Here is a 15,168-nt window from a genome sequence, read left to right as displayed (position 1 = left end):
TGCCCACCAAGCTTCTCAAAGTACTGAGAGAATATCAAGACTGATTTTAACACACAAAACCACTGTTTGTACTTTGAAGTGTCATATTAAGACACCTTCAGTTGCATTCCAGCATTTAAAGCACACCTTTAGATCATCCCAGTATTTTCCCTGACACCTTTGCACATGCCTCAGTTTACACAACTGCTCACTGCTGGCCTCAGTCAGGTTGTTGCTAGGAACTTTTATTTTAAAACCCCTCACTAAAAAACTTGCCAGAGCAAGCCTGCAATACCAGGCACACGCTGATCCTACTCATGGGTGGGTAGGAAATGCTTGAGAGTATCGGAGGGAGTAGCCTTGATCTGGAGGAATTGGCTGTTTACTCAGCTTGCAGTTCCATTGCTGGGACAGTTTTCAGATCCCTCTGCTGAATATCCCAGCTTGTCTCACATCTACCAATGCTGCTCCTTTTAGATACCCTTCAATTCTTGTGTCTCTTTATTTCCTTACTCTCCCCTCCTCTTTTCTTTATTAAACTCTTGGCAGCCGGGGCCAAAACCTGACTGAAAACAGCAGTTCACACTGTGGTCCTGGATAAATTATGGTACAATTAGCAACGTCGCCTTCAAAATGTTAATGAAATAAAGCTGCTCCTTTAGGAAACCAGATACTTTACAGCTGATGATTTATGGGGACTCCAAACAGGACTGTGAATTTGCAGTGCCAGATGAGGCCATGCTGTCACTTCTACTCGCTAAATACGTTGTGCCACTTCTCTAGGAAATCAGGCCTGGCTTGGTTACAAGAACCAACTCCTCAGTATCTTCTCTGTAAAATCTTATCCCTTCTGGAAGTTGAATTTCCAACTTGTTGATGATCTGCAAACCAGATCAGTTTTGTCCCTTCTGAGGAGCAGATGGATGCAGGGGCTGGTGTGGGACAGAGTGACACGTAACTGTGCATCCACAGAGATCTTTCCAGGAACCTCTCAGATTGCTTTTCTGGCTCAAGGGGCCTTGCTCTCCACCACTGGACATTTTGGGCAAGTACATGTACATGTAATAAGTGTGGAGCCTTGTGGGGTAAATAAAAATTCCTGCACAAATAAGGGGAATAATAAATCAAGCCCAAGAATTTTAAGGCGATATGAAGAATTAACCTGTTTGCTGAACCTTCTCTAGATAAGAGGTCATTGTTCTTTGCTTTGAAAAGATTTTTGTTTTTAATATGTATTTAGCCTTACTTATCTATTATACTTTGCTTCCTTTTTATTTTCCTTTCATTGAAAACAAGACCTAACTCCTTAAAAATTGTTTGGACTTGATCCTAAAACACACTGAACACTTCCCAGTCGAGAAAATAACAGGGTACAAGAACCTTCATGACTTGGATTTCATTTGTCAGAGGTGTTTTTGAACCTCTGAAATCCCTTCAGAAGACCCTGTGGTTATTAGCTGAGACATTATTTCTTTTCTTTCATGCTGATTTTTTTTGCCCATCCATGAAATCTCCAAAGCAAACTAACAGCCTGTTAGATCCTAAATAAATTTAGATACAGATATCACTACAGAGGATGTTCAATTAACTGGTAGAAACCAATCTTGTCATTAGTCTTCCACTGGTGTTTTGCCTATTTATTGGTAGCATCTGATTAATTAAACCCAGTCTCTAAATCAGGGCAGTTGGTTAAATGCTATCTATGAAAGTTCAAGCTTCTGAAGCCCACGTGTTTTCAGTCTGCTAAAAGAACTTCCCCTCCTCTTTAGTAGTGCCCGTCTGGAAACCTTGTATCTTGAAAAAGCTGTTTAAAAAAAAAATCTTTACAACCCACAACTTTCATTACCTGGTTCTTGCTGTCCTCTGAAATGCCTCCCTCTGTCCCCTCTGTTTGCTGCTTGAACATCATCCTGGGTTTTGGTTCAGGGTTTGGAGCAGCACAAAGGAATCCTTCTCCACAGCCAGAGCTTCTGAAAGCCAAGAGCAGAGAGAAATCCGGGTTGGACCTCCCAAACTTACACAACAAATTTGAGGTTGATTAGCTTGGGAGAAGGCTTAATGTTACACACATTGGTTTGGGTTATTCCAGCTATTACTTTTAAAAATTACTTTAAAACACTCCAACTTTAGAATTTTAAGCAGCCCTCCCCTTATCCTATAGGTAAGAAATGAATGTGCTCATAGATCATTTATTCTTTCCCCACTATAAACAGACTATCTTCCTCAGCTACATCTCTCCTTCCTTCACCTTTTCATTCTATTGGCATTAATTACTTGGATATAATTAGCCTCCCCGAGATTCATCTTTTGCCAGTTCACCTCTTGCCTCATCAGTTCCTGGAAGGTAGCACTTCCACGAGGAAAGAGCCACCAGTCAATTTTGTTGCCATCCAGCAGCTCAGTGAGGATGGCATGGACGTGCCCTTACCTGTGCACTGCAAAGCTGAGTGGACAATCGATGCACTGCAATTAAATCCATCTGGAAGGCATTTGAGGCAGGCAGGCATCTCTGAGAAGCCTAAGTGTGATTGACTGCTTTTTCCAATAGCTTTGATGAAAGTCTAAATTGAGAAATCTCTTCTCCCATCCTGCAAGAATTTATGAGCAGAATTTCTTTTGACCATCCACCACTGGCCTGTGTTCAGCAGCATCTGAGGCCCTCATGTTTCCCTGTGGATCCTGCCCAGCCATCAACCTCTGCAGTGGATTTTAATCACACATTCATGGCTGTCTGCTTGAAGCTCCAGACAGCCAGGCGGTGCCAAATAATGTACTGACAATGTCCTGGGCATCCCTCAGATGTGCCAGGATGCAGACAGGCATCCCTGGCACTTGGCTCATACATTCCATTTGCAAGAGCATATAGATCTGGCATCTCATGCCTTTTAAAGAGGGGAACAGGACACACAAAGAACCAAACAAAAACCCTTTGGGGAAAGAAAAAAAAGGGACTAAAAAGGTCCTCGGTGCTTTTTCAGGAAGGATGGCTACAAGAAAGATGGAGAAGAACTTTTTGCAATTTCTTTCTTTGCATTGAGAGAGTAGGTTTACATCAGATATCAGGGGAAAAAATTCTTGGCTTGAGGTGAGGCCTGGCACAGATTGTCCAGAGAAGCTGTGGCTGCCCCATCCCCTGGAAGCGTCCAAGGCCAGGTTGGACAGGGCTTGGAGCAACCTGGGACAGTGGAAAGTGCCCCTGCCCATGACACGGGGTTGGAATTGGATGAGTTTTAAGACTCCTTCCAACCCCAGCCGTTCTATGATTCTAAAGCCTCCCACTCATCTTTCTTCCTGGGGCCAGAAGCAAGAGAAGCATCTCAAGCCACAAAGTATTAAAAAAACTTGTCCAGTGAATCTGTCAAGGCTTGTTCCTTCCCTTCCCCCCGGTAGCTGCAAAGCCAATTCCTTTTACTCCTGCCATTCTCCGGAGGCAAAAAGCTCAGTTTGGACAGGCATCAGTGCTACTGATTGTCCCACAGATCTCCTCCCTGTGTCCTGGGCTCTGTGCTGCTGGAGCTTTGCAGCCCCTGCCAGAGATCCAGGACTCTCCCGAGGTGGAGCAATGGCCCAGACCAATGTTCCCTCTTTGGAGCCTGTCCTTGGCTCTGCTGCTCACGGAGCATCAACACGTTCTGGGGAGCACCCACACTTGGTCACAACCACAAATGGCTTCAAAAGCAACAATTTTCTTTAATTTGGTTCTAAAGTGCTCTTTCAGGAATTTCATCAACTTACAGGGACTAGCAGGGATTGTTGGAGGAGCTGCTTTTCCTCTCACGACCACTTTGCAAAAGCTGATTTTCTCACCGGGCTGTGTCCTGACAAAGCCTGGTTGTCTCTCCGTGCTCCCTTACCTGTGTTCTGTACATTTTAAGATCATCTGGAGACTTGCACAGGGCTGTATCTATTTTGGAGTGTTTTTATTGGCAGCTGGTGTATACTACCATGCACCCACGTGAACAAAATTACAGAGCCCGGACAACTTTTGTACAGAATTCCTTTGGCCACGGTTTCTCTGTGGGTTTCATTTGGCAGAAGTGATATCAAGCAGAAGTCTTTCCCTCAGCTTCTGATGTCAACTAAAATGCACCTTATAAATAGAAAACACAGGCATTAGGAGCAGTGCCTTTGGGCAATCAGCCACCTTTGGGCTATGGGAAAAATTCAGTTAGATATGATTCATAAATATAATGAATAGGGTGCCATAAACTCGCCTTGCTCTTCACAAAGGCACATCCTCTGCCTTGAAAAATTAGAAGGGCAGAGCCCAAAGGAACGGGGAAAGGAAAACAGGAGAAGAGTGGGAGATTTAAGGGGGAGAAGGAAACACGGGGCTTCAGTTGTCACTGGAAAGTATCATTTTAAGCCCACCAAACAATGCGTGGAGCAAAACTCCACTGCATCCCTCCATGCCTGGCTCCTGCTGAGCTCCAGCCTTGCTTTACAGAGCTCACCGTGTAAGACATTTCAAAAAGCACTCAGTTTGTTCTTCAGGCTCTGGTTTAGCTGAAGGCTCCTATTGATTACAGCTGGAGCTGGACCAAGCTGGGGCTGCCTGTGTTCTGCTGGCAGCCTCTGGTTTGTAAATACCTTTCATCTCATCCAGCAGTGATGATGATGTGCTGGGATGATGTGGCAGCAATTATTTATCTGCTGCATTGGGTTTTCTCCTCCACGCTTGCCAAGAGCCCTAAAGTCAAGCCATAGAGAGGGATGCTGACATCTTTACATTTCCATTAAATCTTCCTGCTTCTTCTGAAGGAATTCTAACAGCTCTATTGTCATTTCAGCAGTCATTTCTTTCCTCACTCTCACACTGATAGATTTGGAAGCACTGAACGTATTCCACCAGATTTAGCAAGTTTAAACTTGTCACAAATAACCTTGTTATCTGATAGCACTCCCCCAAGGAAAACCCCCTCCAAGCCTCCCTTTTCCCAGGTTTCTGAGCATCCTGTCCACATCCAGAGATGAAGCAGGAAAAGCAGGGGGGGTAGGCCTTGGTTACCCTCTGAATGGATTTACACACTTGCTTAATACCCTGTAAATACTGACAAATAAAGCATGGATCTTGTCAAACTTAAGAACTTAGCAAATAAGGAGCATTAGAAACAGCAAATAGAGCTGAAGTATCTACTGCCAAGTCAGTGAGAGATCCCACGTCCTGCCTGGCAATCACTCTAAATACATCCTTTCTCCCACTTCATGTGACCTTTCCAGGTCAGCAATGTTGTGTGTTAGTTTAATATTTTAAAACTGGAACTTTACTGGTATTTGGCCTACTTTTTGCTATTTATTTTCTAAACAAATGATAGCCACTCCCTTCTCCAACTAACCTTTTAAGCTTCGCCAGGAGTCTGTGAAGATCACAAGGTATTTAAAAAAAACAAAAAAGAAAAAAGAAGAAGAAAAAAATCACATGCTCAGGCAAACAAAGCAGGTTGCTGCACTTCCCCCTCCCGCCAGCCCTGCAGCTGGATGTTCAGAATGCTTCAGGAGTTCTCCACTTACTCTAGGAAACGCTGCTGAAATCTCATTTGCAGTGAAAAGTGCCAGGATTATGGTAGCACAGCATCTATTCTGAGGCAAACCCATGCAACTTCCCAGCCAAACACCAGGGGAAAAAAAAAAAAAGAAAAAAGAAAGAAAGAAAGGAGCAAAGCTGTCCCAATTGCTACTTCTACTTGATTGCTTAAAGGCAGCTGGGAAGGCAGATCCTCAGCCTGAGAGCAGAGCACATCCCAATTTTAAGGCAAAGGAAATTTGGAAGAAAAAATAGCTCTCTCTTCCCAAGGAAACTTCTGGTTTTTAGAACGTTCGTTTTTATTTATTACTGACTCATTGAAAGAACAAAGTATTTTTTGGTGTCTTTTTTTTTCTTTTTTTTTTTTTGTTCCCAAACACAGAAAAAAAAATGTGGCTAAACCCCAGAAAAATCTTAGAGTGGGGCCAAAAATAATAATAATTTTCAGTTTTCAGAATTTTTTTGTCAGGTTTTTGAAAGAACAACAAATACTTCCCAAGCACTGCTGTAACTTACGAACTCCAGTGGACTGCACACCCTCAGCTTATTTCAGTTACCCCTCTCATCCATCTCCCCTTTTCCACAACCTCCCCTGGGCTCCTGTCTTGCTTTTCCCATGTTCATTTTCCTTTCTTCATTAGTATCCATACTATTTTTTCTTTTTTTTTAATTTTTTTTTTAATTTTACCTTCAAAGCATTGATTTCTTTTCCCCTGGTGCCTCTGCCTCACTTTTGATCCTGCCTGGCTTCGCCTCTTGTATCTATTCTCTTGCAAACAAAGAATTTTTAAAACTTCAAACTCAATTTTAAGCCCTCTTCATGTGAAGAATTACATGGAAAATTGAATTTTCCACTTAAGTTCTAAGGAGGAGGCAGCTAATAAGAATTCTTAGGGAAAAACAGACAAACAAAAATTTATAAGCTCCAGTTCCTGATGGTTTTGTTAGATCAGAACTGTCTAACACTGCTTGTTTTTGGCATAGTTGAATTTATATTGCCACAGAAACCTTAACTTCTGCACACCCTTTCACTTCACTTGAACTGTGCAACCTGAACATTGTGTTTTTCTATCCCAGCTCTTCCAGTCTCCTCCCATCCCTAGAGTATATTTTGGACCAAATCAACTGATGTCTCTTTTTTTAAGTACTATTTCCACAGTTTGCTTTTATTCTTCTATCATTCAGAAGTTGTAGGAGGCGTGAAAGTGAGAATTTCTTTTAACCATTTCTATTTCACAGCCCAGTGCCTGCCAATAACACTTTAAATAGGTTTTAGATACATTTCTTCAAAACAAGGCATCTGTGGGTACGTCCAGCCACATGCTAAAAGTATCACATAACCACATAGGAAAAATTCAGAACTAAATAATGCCTTCAAAGGCATTTCTGGAGCTGGAACAGCATCAGGAATCTGCTTATTTATGTGGGGAGCTGTGGAGATTGCAGCGTGTTGGTACTGCCAACAGATAGGATGATTAGTGCTAAAAACAATATCATCATTTAGATAAGCCCTCTCCTTTGGAGAGTTGCTATTGAACTCAGCTTGAACCTAAATGTTCTCAGCTTGGAAACTGGAATTCCTAAAAAGGCTCATTCAGCCTGCAAAAGCTGAAGGGGAATGAGATGGTATTGATAAAATCGGGCTCATATCAAATATTCTAAGTCACTTGTCCTACATCTGAAGTTCCTTCTAAAGGTCCCTTGTTTCTTGTGTCAGCAGAGCTGCTCTGATCAGCGACACATCCACTACCAAAAAACCCCCAAAATCAGGTTCCTGTACTTGTGACTGGGACTAAACCAGTGGAAGGCATGCCAGCATACAAGATTGGCAACATTTTTTGCAGGAGCTGTTTCTGAGCTGTCTCGAATGAAAGTTGATTTTTGAAGCGTGCCCTGAACTCACTTTTTGGGTAGATATTTTTATTTTCCTTCTCAGGGATCCAGCAGCTGCCAGTGTAAGTGCTGTGAAAATGCTTGCAAAGCTTTAATGAGCTTCAACTTCCTAATTAAAAACCACAATGAGCTTTCAGGCCGTGATTTCCCCAATATTACAGGTTGTAGCAGTGATATTTTGTTCAGTCAAGCCTAGCTAAAGGAAAATGCTTACGAGGTTTCCAAGGAGAGAAATAAACAAAATGGAAATGAAGAGGGAACTTGGAACTTTCAAGTGTACGTAATTAAGAAAAAAATACATCCTTCAGATAATTCTGGAAAGTATTAGGAGATATTCATAATTCATAAGCAGTTGTTTGGTTTTCTTTCAAGCAAGGGGGCAGCTTTACATCAAACACTGACTAGCTTTTCCATTAACTTGAGTAAACAAACCAGTATGTTTCAAGTTAAGTGAACATCCTTTTTTATTTTTTACTTTTTTAATAACTGTGTGAATTAGAAATAAGAACAAGGCATTTGCTTTCAAATAGGAAATTAGTTTGCATGCTATTTCTTCATGTTAAAAATACTTTGGAACACTCACAAAAACAACGTTAAGCTGAATTTATGGAAATGTTCCATATCAGTTTTGAAGATGATATGCCAGATGTCGGGGAGAACTCTTTCATCTGCAATAATGGAATAGTTTAATCCACCCTTGTTGTTTTTGGGCACAGTCCAAGTGTATTGGTCATCATGGGTGGGTGATCCCCACTTGGGCAGGCATGAACCAAAAAGCACAAGTTGTTAGACCTCTAGCATAAAATCACAAGAAAGCAACAGCAGGAAATACTCCACTGAAAGTAAAAATAAGCTATTGCAAAATGTAAATCAAAAAGTTTACCATTTTGACAACTCGTGTTTTGAAGCACTCAGAGACTCGCAGATACGTTGCTCTGAATTAGTGGATTGTAATGAGTCCATTTATGGCTCCAGCAAAAATCAAGCCAATAATACAAATTTTAAATGAATCCATCAAAAGCTTGGAAAACTTTTCTTTTTGATGCATGGGAAGACTAATGGTTGACAATGTGGTCTTCTAATGGGGGATTAAAGTGCTCTTCCCTTTGAGAAACTTTAAACACAAGGACACATTGTTGTCCATGTTCTTATTTTAACAATACACATTGGAGTAACATTGGATAGGAAATCCTTTTGGGAACAGTTTGTGGCCTTGTTTCAGACTAACACCATATCAGCCACACCACTCTCACTTGCAGTGATCATTTTAATTCCTGTATTACAAATGTTTTAAGAGGCACATTCGTTTAATTCACTGTGGCTATGGTTAGATAATGAGCTATCCATCTAATTCCAAAGGATCTTGGAATTGGGAGCCATTTCCCATGTGCAAAGCACCTCCCAGAGCGCTTGGTGTGTGCCGGAGAGGGAAGGAGCATCTCACACAGAGGGAAAGAGCAGGAGAAAGGAAAAAAAGTCATTTTCAAATGCATCAGTTCAAAGCTTCATTCATTTTCTTTCTCCCTTCTCAGCCGCCTGCCCCTCACAAGCATGTGGGAGATGTTCTAGTGCTGAAAGCCACACTTCACTCCTTCATTGAGCTGTTCTGGGTGATAAGTCAATTTGCTTTGGACATACCAGAGACAATAGATAATTGTGACAGAAAACTGCAGGGCAGGCTCGCTCAGGACAGCTTGTTAACTCTGGCCTGTTAATAGAAGGATGCTTTTCCTGTACCTTCCTATTCCTGGAATCACTGTGCTTGAGTAACTTGCCCAAATCCACAGAGGTTGCTCTGGACACTTTTGCAGTCCAAATACAAAAATCACACATCGAGTTACAGTGCATTCAATTCTCTTTTTGCACAGTTACCACATCAATTTACCAGATTTACCACATCAATGCTTCGCTTCTCTTGTGTTCTGCCACGACACCCAGGAGCAGGAGGAGATAAATCCACAAGGAACTTGCTTTGCTGCACTCTCAAGTGGGAGAGGGGAAACGTTTCAGCACACCAAACGGAGCGCCGTTTTTCAGGAAAATCTCATTAATTTAAACATTCTACCTCACCTATTTGCTTTAAATGTAGGTCTTGGCTCTCACATCTCTTTTTCCTGTGCAAACAAGTATTTGTGCAGGTTACCTTCGCTCAACTGTGAAAACTTGTTACCAGGGCGATCAGGCCAATATACCTCACATGAAAGGGCAAAGGAAAATTTAAAAGGGAAAAACCAGCAAAAAAGGAGGAGGTTTTGGGCTGCTGCAGAGCTGTGCAGAATTAGAGAGGGTCCCTCACGACACCACTGGAAAGTGACAGCACTTGGAGCGAAGGTCTCTGCATTAGCAGGTTTTGCCACTCCAGGAACGGGGAATTTCTCCAGATATTTCATCTCCTGCTGCCTCCTGCCCTGATGTTATGTAACAGATCTTATGCCGGGCTCTACCACCACAAAGCACAAGCTCCCAACAGCAATGAGTTAAAAGCTGTCTGGGCATCCAGCCCAGATGAATAACATCGCAAATGTTGAAGGAAGTAGCAAGGGAAATAGAAAAGCCTTTGACAGAAATTGTTGATAGCTTGCTAAGGCTGGGGAGGGAACCAGGGAATTTGGAGGTTGCTAATGTTGTTCCTATGTGTAAGAAAGGATCAGGGAGGATCCAGGAAACGACATAGCAGTGAGCCTGGCTTCAGTTGCAAGAACAATGTAAGAAACATAAATAAGGGACAGAATTCTTAATTTGGTCTAATAAAATATTAAGCCCATACTCATGGATGAACTGTAGAGGTCTAATTTCTCCAAGTATGTTATCTTCAGGTGGTTCTTTCTGAAAGATGCCAGTATAAAACAGCTTACAGACAGAAGAGAAGTTAATGAAGTGGTCAGAAAGGGAAAGTTTTGACAGAACCCTGAGGTTAAGTAAATTGTCAGTGATGCTGCAGCCCCGTGCAGATCAGTGTGTGTCTGATATCAGACTGTCTGGTGCCATTGCTGACGTGGGAGCTGATGTTTGCTCTTCAGATGAATCCATTAGAAAAATAGACTAAGTCATTTTCTGGCCTCACTCACACTGAGAACCCAAAAAATTTAAACCCATTAAGTAAAATATTTATGGTTTACATTCAAAACAAATTGAGAACAGGTTCACTGCAGCCCATAACAAGTGCAACACTGACTTTGGTGGGACCGTCACGGATTTGGATTTCTATTAATCATTCAGGAGCTGCTCCACTGATGCTCCTCAGTGGGGGCAGAAATAAGAATTTCAATCCCAAAAAATATTTTAAGAGCCTTCTTTTTTTTTATGTGGTGGAATATTAAGGTTGCTATGGACCAGGATAGAGAAAAGCAACCTGGAAACATTTTGTTTGGACAGAGAAGGATGTACACAGAGAGCAAGAAGATGCTGTAATATATTGCAATATTTTGAGAGCCAGCAAGCAGCTGAATATTTCAGTCACAGGAGCAAGACATACTTGAGTTAGTTAAGAAAACATTTCTCCAGCTCCGAGCACAACATACAGGTATGTGCTGGAAAAGAGGAGAAAAGCTTCAAGTGGCTTAAATAAGATGAAGGTGGATGTGGATAGCATTTTTTCTCCCAAAGTCCAAAGCCCCGGCGCAATGCATCTCCTGGTTTCATGGGCTGCTTCTAATGATACGAAGCAAATTGCAGAGATTGAGCTGTTGCATAAGTGAGTGAGCAGCATGAGTCAGGGGGTTTGGGAAAAGTGAGTCACAGTGGGAAGGGAACGGAGCCAGGGCTGGAGCTGAGAAAGAGAGACTAGCAAGAAAATTTTAAGGATCTAGATAAGAGCCTGAGAGAATGAAGAGCAGAAGAGAAGCAGAAAAACTACCTCTAAAAGAGGGAGCCATACACGAGGGTTAGGGAAAGCTATAGCTAAAAAGCAGGTCAGGCAAAATTTTTGTACACAACTGGTGGTTGAAATACAGAGCAGGCTGCCAAAGTCAGCAGTGGAGGGACAGAATTGTGCAAATCACTTCAAGAGGCAGTGCGGGCACATTTTTGGAAAATGAGGGAATCACTGGGTATAGCCATTAGTGAGGCTTGTGGAATTAAAACTATGAAATGCAAGTTGATTTATATTTTGAAGGAATACAGGAGGGAGCTCTGCTGCCCTCCATGGCTCTCACACCATGGCTATAGCACCCTGCAAACCTCAGACACTTGCCTGTGCAACTCAGAGCATTCTCTTAACTCACAGAGAGTTATGGATGGCACAGTCTGCCAAAAGGAGCTTTCTAGAACAGCCTGGAAATTGCTGCAGAAGGCAGTATTTACATCAGGGGGAGTCACTGGGGACTGAAGGCCCTATTTACCACAGCACAGTTGAGGACTTAGACTCACATTTCTGGAGGAGCACTGGAGCTCACATGTCACTGAATTGAGACATGGTGTCCCTAATTGTTGTGTCTCTGCCCCGCTTCTCATTAGACTGACCATGACTTTAATTCAAAGAGTTTATCCAGCAACTTGACAAAGGCCCACACCACCCAACCCATTCCAGGCACAGCAAGGTTTGACCAAGCACAAGCCTGCAGGAAAAACAGAGTGAGATTAAAAACTCTGTTATGATGCTTTGTGGATCTGAATTCAAAGTGTTCAGAGAACTGAATTCTGTGCTTCACAAATCCTCGACTTCAGAACTGTCACATCCTTCCAGAGCAGTATTCTGGATGGAACACTTACAAGCAACAGACAGAAATTAAACTACTCAATCTGAACCCATTTTGCAAATACTTCTTCTAACCAAAGTACAAATAAATGCCTTAATAAGTTTGATTTTGAGTGGCCTAATGAAAGACGACATAATTCCCTCAGTTCAGTTATTACAATGATCAAGACACTGAAGGTAACCCAGCACCCTTTTTAAAGTAAGATTGATCTGCAAAAGGATTGTTAAAGACACCCGGACTATTTCAAAGGAATTTTTCCACCTACACAAGATATAACTGTCCAGAGGAAAACTGCCTGGGAATAAAAATCTGAGAACCTCGTCAACCAGACTCAGATACAGTGGGTTTAAGAATAACCTGTATTTCATAGGTTGCATGCATCAAAAATCACCATTCAGGTTTTTTAACTAATACAAATTTACAGCCTTTGTTTATGTGTAGTGAACAGCACAACCTTTAGAAATGTTCACTGAGATTAGAAAACAAAGAAAAAAAGATCACTTTCATTACTAGTTACTGATGTAATTTATATGGCTTACCTAGACAAACAAAATGCTTGTACAACATCTAGAAATGAAATTTAAACAAAGTTGATGAGGAATGATTTGGGAGTGTTTTCAGGTGTTTTCTTATCAGGCAAGATATTTGCTTAAGGCAGAAGCCTCAGCTATGGAATGAGCTGCTGAAACAGTTCTGGAGATGAACTTTATCATGATGACACTAAATTTGGAAAAGAGGATGTAGAGGAGAGATGCTCAAGAATGAGCTTGTAAAAGCCCCATATTTTCTTTCTAGATCTGTTTCTTATACTGCACTCATCACTGTGGTATCTTGAGTGCTTTCCAGTAGTGCATTAAGCAACATGACAAACATCTGTCACATGTTTGTTCTCTCACCCTCTCCCCAGAGGGACAAGTGTGTGCAGTGGAGAGCCTTGTTTTAATTTTTTTTAATTATTATAAATACACATGCACGTAACACATTATTAAACGTTCGTGCTAGAGAGGGAAAGGTCAGATAAATTTATCTCGCTCTCAGGATTAGAGCTGGTGAGCTCTGTGATGTTACTGCAATCTGGGGCAAGGGTGTGATACAGGGTCTTCTCAGAAACCAAATCGTGGCCATGGGTGTCTGCGCCAGGCAGAAACCAAAAGTTTGGACTCCCAATGCCTCATTTACTGTTCCCACTTAAGCCCAGGGATTCCGTCAAGAAACATCAAACGGAATGAGGTGGTAGATTTTAGGGAAGGATATGTGCTTTGTATAACCCCCATCTCATTCCCATATTCGATGCAGACTAAAAGCAGGATTTGATGGAACCTCAAAATCACTGTCAGGTCAGAGGGCACTGTGAGAGTCATGGTAAATCTAGGAATTTCATGGATTGCAAAAATCTGATTTCAACAATGGAACGAAGACCTGGGAGTGAATGATTTCCGTACAGGGAGACATAACTGGGAAAACAATCTGGAAACTTGGGTTTGGTCAGACCCTGAAGAACTGCAAATAGACAACCTACCTACTCAAGAGCCACACACATATTGTGGGAATCCCAAATTAATCCCCAGTCCCCAGAATGGGATGGTGCCATTTCCCACGGGCAGAGAAGTAGGTGTGCATTGGTAAATAAATAACTGCCTCTACCACCTCAGAGAGAAATGGAGCCGCTCTGCCCCATGCCAAGGAAACTCCAGTGCTGCTGTTGCTTCCCTCTGATGACTCCAACACCTCTATTTCCCCAGTAACTCTCTGGACAGTTAGGAAACAGACTATTTCTGTAATGGACAGTGATCTGGGTCACACTGAGTGCCAAGAGCTGGAGCCTCCTCTCTGGCCTCGCTCACAGGCAGAGCTGCAGCATCACTGCTAAATCCACCAGTGCTCCTTCCCATACTCCACGAGGGCTGAGCTGCTCTGGGATTGCACCAACCCAATCCACACTTGGCTCTGCTTTCAGCACGGGAATCCTCGCTCACTTCCTCCCCCCTGTATCAGTCACAACAGTAGGACACATCCGTAACTACTGCAATACTGGAGATGCCAGCACTGAAACCCTTCCAGGTGCCTGTTGTTCTCCTCCCACCCTATTTCCTTCAAACTCAACCTTTAGGCCGCCAGCCTTGCTCTACCAGCACGGATTTCCCTGCACAGGTGGGAGCAGACCCACTCCAAGCATGGCAACATTACCACCTGGGGAAGGCAGGAGGCTGCCTCACTTCCCACACCTTTTACAAACCCAGATCTTGGCCAGAACATCAAAACCCTCCAAGGGTTTCCAGATGGGGAAGCAGCAAGCAGGCAATAATTGTTTTTCTGTCCAGCTGAACTTACCATCAGGAACAGCCAAAAACCATGAGTACATAAGTAAATCTATGAATCATTTTAGCTAGAGTAGCTTATTATTCAATGCATTTTAACTATTTTAACTAATTCATCTTAAAAGGCAACTTCGTGTTTACTCATATATGAAGCTGCTAAGGATCAAATAAACCTTCTTTGTTCCGGCACAGTCTGCAACAAAAAGGATTGCAATCGTACAAGTATTTTATTTCCAGCTTTTGTAGGAACCAGGAGTACAAAGATCATGAGGTCCCTGCAAAGACTTGCCTTGAGCTGCCTGATGTTGGGGTGGCAGGAGGTAGCCAGACCCAAAAGTCTTCTTCACACCTGGGATGTGCTTTTCAGTGTCAGGACATAGCAGTGAGCTCAGCAAATCCTGCACCAGCACAGCAGCTTCAGGACTGACACTGTGCAGAAATGCAAAGAGCAGCCTAACATAAGAGGCCTTTAGCTTCCCTCTAGAATAAAGGGAAGATGTATGTAAAATATTTGGACTTTTGGGGAGAGGGTAAATGTTGAGAATTAATTCAAACTGTTGATGGTTTATTTTTTATTGAATCTTGTGGTCGAAATTGTTTTCATTTGTTATGAGAAAGAATCCATCATTTTTTCCAAAGCACCACCCAGAATCTGCCACTGGTGATGTTCTAACATCCCCAGTGCCTATACAAATAGAGAGGTCAGCTGAGATTTGTAAACTAGAGATCATAAGTTTTAAGGAATTTGTTTATTCAG

General features: G+C 42.3%; 1 protein-coding gene across 2 annotated transcripts in view; it reads left to right on the top strand.

Annotated features, from left to right (window-relative positions):
- EFEMP1 (EGF containing fibulin extracellular matrix protein 1) overlaps positions 1-15,168 on the top strand; it is a 46,370-nt gene that overhangs the window by 17,130 nt on the left and 14,072 nt on the right. The window lies entirely within an intron of this gene.

The sequence above is a fragment of the Motacilla alba genome, chromosome 3, assembly GCF_015832195.1.
Source record: "Motacilla alba alba isolate MOTALB_02 chromosome 3, Motacilla_alba_V1.0_pri, whole genome shotgun sequence".
In the NCBI taxonomy this organism is placed as follows: domain Eukaryota; kingdom Metazoa; phylum Chordata; class Aves; order Passeriformes; family Motacillidae; genus Motacilla; species Motacilla alba.
This window is presented reverse-complemented; position numbering and strand designations above follow the sequence as displayed.